The sequence below is a fragment of the Parasteatoda tepidariorum genome, chromosome 6 (genome assembly GCF_043381705.1).
Source record: "Parasteatoda tepidariorum isolate YZ-2023 chromosome 6, CAS_Ptep_4.0, whole genome shotgun sequence".
In the NCBI taxonomy this organism is placed as follows: domain Eukaryota; kingdom Metazoa; phylum Arthropoda; class Arachnida; order Araneae; family Theridiidae; genus Parasteatoda; species Parasteatoda tepidariorum.
In genome coordinates this window covers 13181988-13197038 of record NC_092209.1, presented here as the reverse complement: position 1 = coordinate 13197038, position 15051 = coordinate 13181988, and the positions used below count along the sequence as shown (strand labels likewise).

At 25.5% G+C, this 15051-nt stretch overlaps 1 protein-coding gene across 2 annotated transcripts in view; it reads right to left on the bottom strand.

The window, feature by feature from the left end:
- Window positions 1-15051, bottom strand: part of LOC107451108 (optomotor-blind protein) — a 101641-nt gene that overhangs the window by 77393 nt on the left and 9197 nt on the right. The window lies entirely within an intron of this gene.

Genomic DNA, 15051 nt, shown 5'->3' with positions numbered 1-15051 from the left:
TTTTTTCCAAGAAATCCAACTGCATAAAAAATGCGTAATTAATCATGACTCAGAGGAAATTAATTACGAACATACATAATGCAAGATTAATTTACGCTTAAGACCAAATATGGTGTTTGATCACGTTGCCATGGCAATGAACGATAACATGTCACATAATTGCACCCGAATAATTATTCAAAGCCAAAAAATTATACAATCTCTTTGATTAACACACAAACAAATGATAAAGCTATTTCCAATATAAATATGAAAAACTTTATTTGAAGTTATCAGGTTATATTATTAGGTTAAGAAATATACTTAATAAATTTTAATATTACATTTGAGTGAGTACACTTACATTTTGAAAGAGTTGATTAGGTTTCCTAGTATTTTAAAATTTTGTAAATAGCGTATGTTGGTGTACAGTGCGCCAAAAAAAAAAANAAAAATAAAAAAAAAAAAAAAAAAAAAAAAAAAGTAACTCCCTGAATAACATTTGATCTAATAATTGTTAAGAGTTAATTGTGAATTAAATAGTACCGAAGAAATCGAATTTTAAATATACGACTTGTTTAAAATTCGATTTCTCTGGACCGATTTCATTCAAGTATTATATTTTGCCATGGAAAATTTTACACTTTAAAATGATGCAACAAATTACATTTTTTAAACTATTGTTAAATGAAGTAATGAAAGAGATATTTAATAAAATTTATTTTTCGCATGGAATTATCTTTGGATAAACGAATTTTATAATTGTGTGCAAAACTTTTCGCTTAAAAATTTATCAAGATATTACAAAATACGCAAAGAATAAAATTAACATACAAAGGTTCAAAATTAGAATCGCCCTCTTGACCAAACTATGAGAACACTACCCCTATATTTTGGGATTAGAAATCCGAATCCGTTGGGGGGGGGGGGGNGGGGGTTGGTACGCTTCTTCAGAGAAAGCACGTTTTTGTCTCTGATTTTGTAAATATTGTCTGCAGTAATTAATTAACATATTTGAGGTCACCCCTCGAATCATTAAGATTGAGACCTAGTAAGAGAGGATTCGATTCATTAGATCAAAAATGATTCAGGGTAATCAGTTTTTTCTTCTTTTTTTTTGCGCATTGCACTACAAAGTATTTCAATAAGTAATTTAAATAAGTATCAAGATTAAAATAAATATTTCAAATAAGTATTTAATATAATCATAAACCTCAACTACATGATGTAAAATATACCTTTATGAAAGAAAAATGGTAGTATGCATGCATATTTAAATCAAATGTATATTTCATTGTATATTCGATTACTATCAAACACTATCAACTTCTGGTTTTTAAAAACAGAAAGAAAACTGCAGAACAATTTCTATAAACTTATTCTACGGTTTAAAAAAAAAAAGAAAAGAAAATCGTACATGCAAGTTTAAAAAATTGAAAAATTTGTCCCCTAACTCTCTTAATGAAAAAAACCCAAAGAAATTAATAATTTAGATTTTTATAACTTTTCAAACTAATCACCGAGTTGCATCCATTTTTAAAATCATAGAAAAGATATCATATTTATAATATAAATTTTTGAGAAGAAAAATATAAGACTTATCAAACGCTGATTTTAACATTAATAAACAATTCTGTTCGCATTCTTGCATATATTCGCTGCTCTTTGAATTTAGCCAGTAATACACTTAATTTAAGTATGCTACACATGATTACGCGATAGTACAGTAACTAGTACAGTAACATAGATAGTAACTTAAATATAAGTATTGTTTAAGTTTGTACGATAATAAGAAATAATAAGAAACATAAGATATAATAAGAAATAATAAGACATAATAGAAAATATTGACATTATAGTTAAAACAGGAAAAAGATTTTTCAGAGATTTTACAACCTATATAATAAAAGTGTTTTATATTAAAATAGTCTCAACTATTTTGCTGTGTTGATAATTTTCGAACTTTATTGAATATGTATATGTAAATTTGTCTTTTATTAAGATTTTAATTCATTTTAATAGTTTTTTTAAAAAAATTATGCCCACTTTTATAAGTTAAAATTTAGCTAAGTGCTGAAGCTCGTTTCTAAAATTTTCCAAAATTATTTTCTTTGCAAAAAACGAGAAAAAGCAAATTCAATCTTTTAACTATCCAATATAGCACATAATAAAAATATTATTTAGAATGTCAGGCAGAATACTCCTCTTAAACTCAAAAATTGGAGTAATCTGATCAAAAGGGAGAAGAATCTGCACGAAAACGAAGAAAAATATGTTCGAAAAGAAGAAGAATTTATTTGAAAAATAAGAATATGTTCTAGAAAAAATTATGTGTTCGAAAAAAAGAGAAAGATATGTTTAAATGTCTTTAAAAAAAAAAAAAAAAACTAGTTTTAAATAACTATATGGATGAAGTACGTAATGAAAGTACTATTTAAAATTTTCGACGGAATAAACCTTTTCAATTCAAAAATTAGAACAATCTGGTCTAAAGGGAGAAGAATAGGTTCGAAAAAGAAGAAAATATGTTTAATAATAATAAGAATTTATTCTAATAGGGAGAATAATATGCTCTAGAAAGAAATGTGTTCGAAATAAGTAAAGGATATGGTTAAATGTCTTTAAATGGGGAAGAAACATTCGGAAAAGAAACAGAACTACTTAAAGAACTATATGCCTAAAAGGTGAGAGCAATGGATTAAAAAAAAAGAATAAAGTTTTCATATAAAAAACAATGTGTTCATAAAAAAGGAGGTGTTCATAAAAAGAAGAATACATATATTTTTAAAAAAAGGAGAGAAAAATCAAAAAGTTCAAAACTATGTTCCGGAACCACATGCTCCGAAATGGCAAAAATGTGTTTAAAAATGGATCATAATATGTTTAATTAGTAGATAAAAAGGAGTGGTGTATTTGTAATAGAAGAACGATATATTAAAAAAGGAGGAACATGTGTTCATAAAAATAATCTGTTCAGAAAAAAGGAACAAATATCTTTTTAAAAAAATGAGAACAACATGTAATAATCAGATTCCTAAAATAATCGATTCCGTTTAATAAATTGACTTCTTTCTGTTCGAAAAAGAAGACTGTTTTCAGAAGAAATATCGTTTCCCGCGGGATGGAGTGGGGAATGTTCGCAAAGAGTGTTCCATCAACCCCTATAGATAGGAAGCAGGATCTCCAAGAAGCGATTTCACCAAGAGATAAGTTGGGTAAGTGATGGCGAGTCTTTTAGTTTACTGTCAGGACCTCCCCTTGCACAAAGATCTGCCGCCTCTTTAAGATAGAGAGTTGTCCTTCTAATAGTTGTCTCACACAACAACTACGGTAAAACTGATAGAACAAAAATATTCGAATAGTTTATAGTTTTTTTCTTCTTTTTTTTTCTAACTACAGAAGATAATTTGTATGCATGCATTAAGCTGTAAAGAGACTTTATATTTTCTTAAAAGAACGCTATACCAGGAGAGAAATTATTGAAGAATAATTGTGCTCAAAATTCGAAGTTGAAAGAAAAGTAGGTTCGGGTAATCCTAAAGGTAACCATGAAGTAAAAAATCCTGAAGAAAAACAAAATTTAAAATATCAAAATGCAAACAAATTATGACCGGGTTGCTTCATCACTGCGAAATCTTGTCATAATTTGTTTGCTAAGTTTACCTGAATTTTTTATTTTTTTATACTTTAAATTTTTATTTAGTTATTTCGGTGAATGAAAATCATGAAGAATTTCTACAGTAGAATAACGTTCTCTTAACATTAAACATAGTGGTTAATCAAAATAATGGAAGCACTTCTATGCTAACTCTAAGTAAACAATTTTTCTACTTAGCAACAAATCTTTGGAAAGATTTTACATGCCATAAATGTTGGCACAATTTGAAAGATCATGCTTAAAGCTTTTAGAAATATGTAATGTCATTTTTACGGATGCAAAACTTGCATCGACCAAAATGAGCATTGAAGTTAATAATTGTTTTTTCCAGCTTAGCTTTAATACCAGCAATTTTGAAACCATTCTGTATGATTGTAACATTTTTTAACAAATGCCTTTTTAATTATAGTGGTATTGAAAAAGGAAAACAGCTTTTTACTCCCTGCAATTATTTTGGTCGATGCAAATTTCGCATCAGTAAAAAGGACACCAGTTCTAAAAGCTTCAAGCATGATCCTTCGAATTGTACAATCATGCTTCCAACTTTCAGAAATGGTGTCCTTTTAACTGATGCAAAATTTGCATCTACCAAAATAATAGTAGGAAATTAAAAGCATGTTTCAAACCACTGCAATTTCAAAATTTTCTTATACAAATATTGCAATCCTGTAGCAAAATTTCAAAATTGCTGGTAATAAAGTCAAAAATAAGTTATTAACTTCATTTTGATGATTCGAATTTTTGCATGGGTAAAAATGATATCTTTTCTAAAAGTTTTAAGCTTGATCTTTCAAATTGTGCCAACAGTTATGCCATATAAAATTTTACATAGTGTTAGTATGGAAGCGTTTCCATATTTTTATCCATCTCCTGTACTTGGATCGGGATAACCTGATCGGTAGGGCGTTGGATTCGTGTTCATGGAACGAGAGTTTCAATCCAGAAATCAGAAGAATCCCTGTGTATTAAATGGTGACTGGGGAACGTTAAAGCTGTCGAGGTCACAAATTTCTCCAAGTTCCCATCATCCCATCACAAATGAATACATTTAGGGGTGCTGATCCTGGAGTTCGCTTGTCTTCTGGATTAGGTTCAAAATTACAAGGCTACGGAATAGAACATTGGCAGTCGTAAACTCAAATTTAGATCGGCTGGTCAACGACGTTTATAAAAAAACAAAAGCCCATGCACTTCCTTAATTGAGTTAATTATTCTGAATTTAATTGCAAGCAACGGAACTGAAAAGTACTATTTTAAACAAACTATCCACTGAAATGACATTAAAATATAGAAGAAGCAAAAAGCATTAAAAAAAAGGCAATCACATAAAATTTATAAGATTCGACTGCAAGATGTAATCATAGGCTCGAAACGTAAACAGGCACGCCTAGATCGTTTATCCATAATTTACTGTGTTGACACTAATTCTAAGTTATCCCTGTATTTATTCCCCCACCCAAACAGAAAATAGTATCCATTATTTTACTTTAAGATATGAACTATCCATTTATCATAAATACAAGATGGGGAGAAAAATTTTGTGTTTTGTTTCTGAATTTCAAAATGGATTCATATAACATTTCTTTGGCTGTGTGAAAATCATTTTATTATATCATTTATATGCTTTAGGTCATACGTATATATATATNCGTCTGCAAATCACACCATTATACCCGCAAAAAAGAGTGCTTGAGTGCTTTCTTAGAATAATCTATCCAAATCTAATTAATTTAGCCAAAGCAAAATATATGAATACAATAGTGTAAGAAGTACAAAAAAAAATCGAAATAATAAAACAAATGAAGCAAAAAATACGAATTTTACATTCATACGCCTATCTGCCTACTTTTACATATTTGGCGTAAAATTTTATGTCTATATTTAAAATGGTAGTAAAATTTATGCTTTCTATTTATTCCTTGCATTTAAAAACTTAATATATAATCTTTTAAACCACCACTATTTTTAAAAAATTTAAGTATATATAATAATATTTAATAATGTCTCGGTGGCTGCATAAGTTGTTTAAAAATGCAACGTTTGTTCTGCTTAAAAATGTAATTTAAATTCCAATTTACTACCACTGGGAAAAATCATCTTCGAAAGGCTTAAAAGTTGGCAGGTATGCATACGTGGTTTTTATTTAATATACTTAATTTGAAATGGTTTTGGCAAGCCCTACATTTAAACCGTTCAATCAGATACATAAGGAATTAGCTAATTATTTTGTTGTGTTTTGGTGTCTAAATGTCAATAAAATATATGTTTGCAATGTTTCTGCAATAGGCATTGCACTATCACTAACGAAAACAATTTTAAAGAAGGTATAAATTGATAGATATGAATATGGACATAATATAGTAGACAGAATTACTTCGTTTTTACAGAATGAATCCTTATAATGAAACACTTGTGCTACTTTATTTTTTTCTCTTTCTTCAAAAATGGGATGTTCCTTTTAAAACAACACTGTCCAAAAATGCACTAATGTTGCAGCTAATTTTATGCTTCAATTATCACCAAAATGTTTAATTAACTCAAAATCAATAATTAAAATAACTCTCTTAATTTTTGATGTATCTAAAGCTTAGTTTAAAAAGAAAGTATATTATTATATTTAAAATACAAGCAAAGCATCGTTTTGAATCCAATAAACTTAAAAAAAATTAAAAAAAACTCAAATCGAATAATTTGTGGTCCAACGCGTGGAAGCAAAATGGCTTTAGCAATGTGGTATAACATCTTCCTTAAACTTAACATTACATTATTACGATTAAAATACATTCTTAAATTCTAGTATATGAAGCTTAATTTAAATATGAATCAAAATAAAAAAAGTGTTTGGTTTTAAATCTAATGAACTGAAATAGAAAAATTTTAGGTCCAACTCTTGAAAGCAAAATGACTTTAGCAATGCAGTTAGATCTTCTTTAAACCTAACATTCCATAATTAACGATTAAAGTACATTCTTAAATTTTTAATATTAGAAGTATAATTTAAATTTGATTTCAAATGGTATAAGAGCCTGGTTTCAAATCCAATGAACTAAAAAATAACTGAAATCGAATAATTCCAGGTCCATTGCATGGAAGCAAAATGGCTTTAGCAATGTTGTTCTTTAAACTTAAAATTCCATAATTAACGATTAAAATACATTCTTACATTTTAATATTTGAAGAGTAATTTAAATTTGATTTAAAATGCAAAAAGGTTCCAAATCCAATGAACTAAAAAAGAAGTGAAATCGAACAACAATTCTCGGTCCAACGCTTGGAAGCAAAATGACTTTAGCAATGTGGTTACCTCTTCTTTAAACTTAACATTCATTTAATGGACATGCTTTTGATCCTTATCGGCAAAAGAGCGCAAGCCCAGCAGACTTTAACGCATGACCGCTTCGCTTACATTTTAGTGCGTAGCTGAAATAATTATTGGTACTCACGAAAGCTCATGTGAAAGAGTTTACATAGTGGATCCCCCGCCTCAAACGTGTCGTGGCTTACCCTTTTTTTTCCTATCGAATTTCGAACCTTTTGGGGTTTGCGACTAAGATAGAACATGAGATGCTACTTGCAACCTTCCTTCTTGATTATTTTAATGATTGCCGGTTAAACGAAGACCTGTTTTGAATTTCTAACTAAGAAAATATTAACCTCGTTTCGGACGATGATGAATGGGATTTGAAACGATATTGATATCAGTGTTCATCAGCGTGTTTCAATTACGATAATATAAAGTTTGCATTTACTTTTTATAAGGCTGATTTAACAAAAGTTGATCGTGCAGCAACTATGCATTCTAGACAATTATTTAGTAGAAGTTTTATATTTATTTAATTTTTCGAAATTAATAGTTATTTGGAATTTTAACCAATTGTATTAAATTTTACGAAAATGAAACGATTGAAAATTTCTTTAACGCATTAATAATCTCTAAATATTAACTTCTCTTGAAGCGGTGACAAATAGGATTTTTAACGATATTGATATCAGAGTCCATCAGTGTGTTTCTTTTACGATAATATGGAGCTTGCATTTGATTTTTATGAAACTGATTATGCGAAAGTTTATAATGCTCTCAACTACACACCGTTAATAAATATTTATGATTTTATACAGTTTAATGTAATTTAACTGGATTTAAACATAGTTAAAACTATGATAATTGTATGTAAATGACATAAAATTCTTTTTAATGTATAACTAACGTTTAAATAACCTCCTTTTGAACGTTCAAAAGTGGGATTTCTAATAATAATGATATCTGTGATTATCTTTGTGTTTCACATGTTATGAGATTTAATGTAGGGTTTTCGTTAGATTTTTATAACATTGATTATATGTGAAAATTGTTATATCAAAGACTGATTATTCAAATATTAACTATGTATTCAACAATGCAAAGACTAATTACGAATCAAAACAATTTTTTATTAAAAGTTTGATATTCTTTTAAAAGACGGTGAAGAGCGAAATTGTGCTATGAAATTCAAAGTTTTTTAAGCAATTTTTTATAATACATAATTCGTTCGAAATTCAACTTGTTTCGAAGTTCAACTTCATTTTCAAATAGTTCAACTGTTATGATTTTAATTAACACTGATATATAATTATGTGTTCTTTTTTTTAATTCATGATTGTTTGTGATTTTAATTAGTGTAACTAGTAATTATTTACAAATAAGAAGAAAAGTTTCTGACATCGTTTTAGACATCTATAATTAAACAATATCTATGAAGTACAAAAGTCGGGCAAAAATATGAAAACCCTTTTATGATAAATCTATGTAAACAATTTTTTAGCCGCGAATGTCTTAGGTTTTACATGGCGAAACTGATGGCATATTTTGAAAGATCATGCTTATAACCTTTAGAAACGAGGTCCTTTTTACTCATGCAAAGTTTACATCGACCAAAATAAGAGCAGGAAATAAAAAAGTTTTTTTTTATTTTCTTATACCACTATATTTAAAAAATCATTTTAATGGAGTATTTAAATATTGTAATCTTACAAGACGGTTTTAAATTTGTTGATATAAATGCAGTAAAGAAATTAATAGCTTCCTTTCCTCTTTTTGGTAGATCATATTGTGCTATGTGTGTTGCCATGTAAAATATTCCAGAACATTTGCAGCTAAACGGAAGACTGCTTATTTAGAGTTGAGTTAGTTTAGAAATGTTTCCAAATTTTTTCCAACCCCTGTATGTAGAAAGGTGCTATTTTTATGTTTTCTATTGAGCAATTTATTCTTTGTTTTCTGTGTCTACAATTTGAATTTCAACCCAAAAGACAAGTGGACTTGAAATCAAATATTTGAAATATTATATTCCGTATAATAACTTTTTTAAATAAAAGTTATTTAAAAAAGCACACTATATTTTGCTGTTATTTTTAGTCCCATTTCTCAAAGTAAGCATAAGTTGTTTTCTTTAATAATGAAACTTATAATCACTAATTCCTCCTTATATACATTAAATAAATTTGAATAACATAATTACATAAAATTTAAAATATATATAGATTAATTCAGATTAAATGTGTATTCGTGAGTTAATATTGAATTTTAATTCCTGAATATATAATCTTAAAACATTTATTTTTATTTATTAATATAAAATATGACAAAATAGGGAAAAAATCGTGTTAACTCTATAAGAAAATATGTAAATTTAGGAGCAATGATCATATCGTACGCAATACTTATTACGTACAACAACGTACTTGTTAATAACGTTACGGAAATGTAATGATTTATCAACAATTATAGCAGAGGCTAAATATTGTTGTTTTAGTTTAGAAATGAATAAATATCTCAGAAAAAAAATTTCAGTTCTCATTGCACAGAGAACTAATTTATTTTTTATTTTCTCTTTAATACAATATTTTTGCCTCTATACGTAAAAATATGAAACTTGGGAACTTATCATTTACTCTATGAGAGCATTTGTAAAGTTGTGTGTTAAGATTATTTACGCTAAAAGCACATGATAATAACTTTCACAAATACTTTACAATAGTGATTATTAACAGATGTGGCAGATAGCAGGTATTACTGCTGTTTGTTAAAAATAAACAAAGTGAGTTATTTCAGTTATCGCTTCTAAACATTTTTAAACAGAAAAAAGAAGAAGAAAAAAACGGTAAAGTGTTAAGCATTATTATTATTATTATTATATTATTATTAATAATTAAGCATTTCGTTTTTTAACAACCTACTAATTCTGTTTTGACTGAGTGTATTGTAAAAATACAATGAGAAAAAATAAATTGAAATTCACTGAATTATAAAAAGAATTCAATTCATTTGAAGGAACACACATCGAATAATATGTTTATAAAATAAACAGATTGAACTTATAATTGCGATGAATGAATTCTCAAATATTAAATTACGTATTGCATTTTTTCTTTAAGTAATTCTGAATTTAATTTAGATGTTTATTTTCCTTAAAGCCATTATTTCGCTTGATTTGAATATGGAATTTTCATAACGATTTTTCCGAAGTTTGAAAAATAAAAATTTTTCAGAACTAATGCTAGTTATTAATACATACATCAAACTTAAAGTAGATGATATAAGAAATGAAGTTAATGCTGATGAGAAAATGATTTTATTTATTTTATCTAAAAATTTAAATTAGGGTTATTTATGCTCGAATTAGAATGATTGTTTGGAAAAATCAATTATATTAAAAAAAAAGTATGTGACTGGAATCTTAAAAACCAAAATATTTTTGCAACAATTTAAAAATGTCGCAATTAAATCTATGTTTATAATTGAGAAAAACCTAACATTTATCTCAGTTTGAGAAAGGTTGCTAGCAATTTAATTTCAAGAAATTCGTTTTCAAATATACGTTAATTTAATGACGATTTTTTAAAAGTGTAAACTAATAAATAATGAAGTATATTTTGAAAACTAAACTGCACATATTTTTTATAGCTAGCTTATAGTTGATATAAATGGAAAATAATGACAATATTTATTTTTCCACATTATCTTCATTATTTTTTTCACGTTAAAGACAGCGATAGCAAGTTTCTTCGACGGTGGAAAAAACGGTGAGGAAAGAAATAGGTTTCTTCCAAACAAAGTGAAAGAAATAAGAAAAAAAATTTTTTCAAAAAGAAATATAAAAATTTTAAACAACTTACACCTCTTTTATACAACTTATAATTACTGTAATAATTTGAATATTATTATAATTTAAAATATAAGACATTTAATAAATTATTTTTTTAATTAAGTGAAAATAAAAGAGCAACAATTGGTAGGCAATATAAAATTAAAAAACTTTTTGAATGAAACTATTTGAAGTTCTTTAATATTTTAAGTAAATGGGAATAGTAAAACCAAGTTTTAGAATTTTATGGAAAAAGAGGAAAAATATAATTGGAAAATTTTATTATTACTACTAAATTAAAAAATCACGTACTTAACATAGATACTCTACTACTATATAGTAGATTGATGTTGACAAATAACATACTAATTTTTAAAATCAAAAGCAGTGTTAAGAAAGAATACTGAAACTGACTTATGTAAATTATAACTTATGTGACTTACAAATTTTAATATATTGTATAAAACTAAAATATATAATATGAAAATAAATTTAGAGTAAATGAGAAAACTTTCATTTTTTTCCTTTCTTATATTAAATTAAATTTTTATATATTTAAGCTATAGTTCTAACACTTATTTCTGAAAAAATTATGTTGGTTATTTTAAGTTTGTTCAATTTTGCTCAGTTTTCTGCGAGTTTTTTTCCAGGTTTTTTCCATTTTCTTCCAGTGTCCCTGGAAGAAATAGCTTTCTTCTATACAAAATGCCTTTTTTTTGTAAAAAACAGAATTTTTTAAAAGTTTTCGCTTTCGTTAATTTCAAGTTAAGCTTAACTTTTTAAATATATAACATAACTTGCAAGCTGTATTCCTATTTTTTAAATTTTTATTTGAACTTATTACTATTTTTTAAATCAAATTAATCATATTACACTATAGCAAAGATATTTAAAACGCAGAAAATGAATTAAAAAATATATAGTATTATATTTTTCAATTTTACATAATAAGTACATTTTTTTAAAAAACTTAGTTCAATGTTTAAGCATAACATCGGCATTTTGAACCGTAATGCATGTAAGTACATTTTAAATAATTTATTAAATTGTTAAGTACATGAATTATCATGTAAAGATTTAAATGGAATTGTAAGTAATTTTCTTCAATTAATATTACATACATTACCATGCAAATGTTTTTGAATTAACACCTAATTTTCAATAAGGTATTAAATCAAAGCATGTCCCCATTCGAATTGATTCAATTAATTTGTACTAAAATAAGACACAACTTAGTACAATATTAAGTTTGCACGACAAATCTCTAATTTTTTTATAGTAAAAATATAATTACTCAAAATGTTTAAATTATAATCTTGTTTTTAAGCTTTTGTTAAATTATTATTTTTTTAATTAGAATTTTATCAGAATAATTTATACAAGTATTACAGTTGAATTAAATAAAACGATTAAAAGGTGGAATTTATGTGAATAAAAATTTTACTAAATTAACCCTGCTAAATTATAAAATAAATTCTTTCATCAACTTAACAGAAATATGATATTTTTTATTGTCAAACACAGTTAAAATGAAATTTTAATTTAAAAGTAGAAAAAAATTTTCAATAACTTTATATACTATTATTAAACTCAGCTTCTTAATGAGTAAAGAAAATTCTATTTTGTGAAAATCCGCCATGCGTTTTAAACTAGAAAGTTTAAAAAGAGAAATTCCAGACAGCGTGTAAACTAATACCTTTTAAGCTGCGACGCTTTTGACGATTTAAATTAATTGAATAAAAATGAATTAATATTGAGCTCTGAAGTTATTTTTGAAACTAAAAAAAAGATTGACCGTTTTGATAATGTTCTTCTTTTCTATTCCGTTATGAAAATAAATAGGCCATTAAATTTCTATAGTTAATTCTATAATTATTCTGTCTCATTATAAGTCATTAAATTTCCATAAAGTTTAAGTTTCGGATTTCTACTTTTTTGAAAAAGTTTGAAACATTTAACTGAAGCAGATTTTATATCTAAAAATGCTGCAGTTGAGAATAAAAATTGCATAAACTGGAATTGATAAAACTATTGCGAATAATGAAACAAAAATAAATGACAATCTTAAAATAAAAGTTTTTTTTAAAATTATTAATTGATATTAAAAAAAACTATAATTTCTGGGATTTATAATTTTATTTAAAAAATCAAAATTCAGCGAAAATGTTTATTTAACATGCAACTATGAATTATTTTTAAATGATTTTTCATATATGTACATGAAACATAATTTTGCAATTAAAAAAAAGTTTATTTAGTACAGAAATATTTTTGTAGTTATATTATTTATTAAATTTTTATTGCTTAAAATTTATAAAAATTTTAATTGATTCATTAATTTCCAATTATTTATATATTCAACTGCTGTTTTATTTCTTCAAAACATCATTCCTAAATAATCAATGAGCTATAAATCGTTTAGATTAATCACTGAATGAAAAATATCGAATTCGTTAAATAAACAGAACAATTTTATATCATGCATGATTATTATTAGTCATAATAGGGCTTCATAAAACATTTATTAAATATGTATTTATTAAACATTTAGTTTTGTAAATAAATTACTTCTCATACATCTTAATAATTTCCTACTTTTATAAATAATTTATAGGTTATTTTTAATAAACTATAATTCCTTATTTATTTGGTATTATTCTGCTGAACTACGCAAAACCATCAACCAAGTGCATAGTTTAAATTGAACTGTTTACTAATAACAAGAAAGAAATCAATGTCTAATCTTTTGTATTTGAAAGAATTTTTCTTTTTTGATATTAAAAAAAACTAGTATCAGACAGGGCTAATGATTTGAATTTCTTATTAAAACAGTATTCAAACTAGACCACGTATTATATTACCGGGTACTGGTGTACCCTACCAGAGGAAATAATTATAGATCTAATAGGGGGCCCACAATGTACTATGTATGTATATATACATGCCAAAGGATACTAGCTCTTTGTTCGCCAAGATATATATAATAGCGTGTTGAATAGCGTTGAAATGAGGAAAATCGAATTCAATATTCTGTATTACGAAATTAGTGAAGTTTAAATTAAGAAATGCTTTTTATTTAAATCTTTATCGTTATAAAATTTTTTCAAACGAGATATTATTTAATCGTTATAATATTAGTATATATTGTAGTATAATCGATCTAATATTAGTATATAAGATAGTATATATAGTTTCAATTTATACTATACTGCTCACATATTGATTATTTTATAGCTTTCTCACATAAAATAAACTTTTCAAAATTAGCTTTCAAGATTGTTTAACTTATAAAACAGATTTTATTAAACAAACATACACATAATCCGTAGTTGGCTTATTGAAGGATCAGATAAAGTTGTTATTTGATTTGGTAGGAATTAAATGAACATTGTTACCATACAATTTTTCGCTAAGTGCATACAATTGTTTTTAAATAATGTATATTTGAAATAGTATATAAGTAGAAGGAGTAAAAATTATTTTAAATCGTTGTTTGTAGGGAATTTAGTAAAAGTATTTCAGTAATAATTAATTTATATCTTTTAATTAATTACTTATTTTATTCTTTTTTTGTTATATCTTTAGAGAAAAAATTAAATAAATATTTAAAATTTTTACGAGTGATTAAAAATAGAATCATATTGATCCAAAGATTAATCAAATAACATAGTAAGAAAAAAAAAGCATAAAATTAAAAAAAAATTCGTATATTACAATAAGAAAAACAATTGTAAATTATCATAATAAAAAAGTAATTAAATTCTGATTTAATATTAAATTCTTATACTAGTCACTGAATATTGAGCTTATTTGTCATATATTAATAATAGTGGTACATAACACTAAAATATTTATTTCATTATATGCATTGATTATCTTGTGTAGTATTGCATTAATATAAATATTATGCCACGATAATAAGTTTTATAAATTTGTATGTATTCATTCATTTTGTATTAACATTGCTTATATTATGCGGATCATGATGCATCACGGTAATTCAGAATATTGTCATTTTTGAAAATTGTTCAGAAAAATTAACTTCAAATAATTTAATAAAAAATATAATGAATAAAAAGCCAATTTGGTGATTTTCTAAGAAACAAACGTATTGTTGATAATTAAATTATCAGTTGCAACTTAATGTTCATTCGGATGCATGTAAGAATTCGTAATCTTAGAACTTAAATAAAAATACAGGGGATGATGTTTAAAAAATTTTTTAAATAAAATTCTTTGTTTTTACATAACTAAGAAATAAATAAAATAAAAAAAAATTAATGAAAAATC